The following is a 1,692-nucleotide window of genomic DNA, read 5'->3' as shown; positions in this document are numbered from 1 at the left end:
AGGCTTCCAAAGAATAAGTCTTAGGATTAATTTGCTCAACTAAAGCAAAAGAGCAAAAGAACACATGGTTTATAAGTGGTTTATAAGTGACAGTTGTGTGTTCCCATATCGAAAGATCGCCCAATGCTTTAATGATTAGACAGAGGTCCAATAGAATAGCTCTCTGAAACAGACTACAGACAAATTCGTTCTTCACAATTCCTGAAGCTGTTTTCTGACAAGGGGGTGGGGTGCGGGAGTCAGGAAATTTTCATATAGCTGGAGGCTCCAATCAAAACAGGGGACCCGAAATGATAAGGTTGAGAAATGCTGTTATAGATTATGCCTAACCAAAAATGATCACAACCACATCATCCAAACAGACCGGGTGAAACCGGGCTTAGCTGCTAGTATACATATAAATTTGACATGGTCAATTCTTTCTTGTCTTGGGATTCACTGTCAAACGGCTGGGTGGAATTGCATGAAAAATTACACAGATGTGTAGAATAATCCAGTGGTGATGTTGAGCTTTGTATTTTTTCATAGCTCCTATGGTTACTGAGATAATCTATTATAATAATACTCTTGTGTTTATGAATGAGAAAGGAAGGGGTGATAGATGAATAAGGAAGGAAGGGGTGATGTCATTTTTTCATAGCTCCCATGGTTACCAAGATAATCTACTATAATAATTCTTTTGTGTTTATGAATGAGAAAGGAAGGAAGGGGTGATGTCATACTTGGTAGTGGGATGATGAAAATTGTACGCTAAAAAAATAAATCAGTGTTTCAACTCTGTGTGAATATATGTGTGTGTATGTAAAAGCAGGTATGTGAATGTGTGTGTGTGTGCATGTGCACGCACAATGGCAGTGAGATGGTTCATCTTTGCTTAGTGTATGGGTTTATTTTTTGATTTGGTTGAATCCTCATAGGTTTTTTTTATTTTTGGTCAGTTATTTTTAGCGTTTTGACAGAAAAGGTCATTCTAAGATTGTTTTTCAATGTAAGCGTGCACAAACAAGTTGAATGCTTACACAGAGCAGGTTTTACAGCCACATCATCCAAACCGACCGGATGAAACTAGGCTTAGCTGCTAATACATATATATATATATATATATATATATATATATATATATATATATATACATAAATATATATATATTTTTTTCTTCTCAATCCTTTCTGTTGAAGAGCATAGGCTCAAAATGACTTTTCCATTCTTCCTGAGCATTAAACTAATACACCTGCTTGTTGTTCCTTCACCTGTCTTCATCTTTTGTTTTCTGTAAGTTTGAACAATGTATGTATGTATGTATGTATGTATGTATATCAGGTGTAGATCCATTTCTGATGAGACTAATGGAGGTGCTTTCAATACATTCACATGCAGGCACACACATATAAAGGGAAAGAATTCAAGTCCACAGTAGCCAACATTGTTTTCAATTGACTAAAATATTAGTTTAATAAAATTCAAAAAATTTCTATGAGAAGTGGTGAATTCTAATGGTTCACTTTTATTAGCTTTTTGGAACTTCTGTACTCAAACGGATGTGTGTGTGTGTGTGTGTGTGTGTGTGTGTGTGTGTGTATGTACAAAGAAAAAATATATCTGTGATGAAATTGTTTAACTAATTCCTTTTTATGTTTTCAGTTCTCTTCCTTATTGGAACTCTCCATATTGTAATATGATTAATGGATCAGG

At 34.9% G+C, this 1,692-nt stretch overlaps 1 protein-coding gene across 1 annotated transcript in view; it reads left to right on the top strand.

Moving 5' to 3' along the window:
* The window catches only part of LOC106874987 (lysosome membrane protein 2), a 54,432-nt gene that overhangs the window by 34,780 nt on the left and 17,960 nt on the right, over nt 1-1,692 (top strand). The window lies entirely within an intron of this gene.

Source organism: Octopus bimaculoides, chromosome 5 (assembly GCF_001194135.2).
Source record: "Octopus bimaculoides isolate UCB-OBI-ISO-001 chromosome 5, ASM119413v2, whole genome shotgun sequence".
NCBI lineage: Eukaryota > Metazoa > Mollusca > Cephalopoda > Octopoda > Octopodidae > Octopus > Octopus bimaculoides.
Note: the sequence above shows the minus strand (reverse complement) of the source record. Positions and strands in the feature narration are given on the sequence as shown.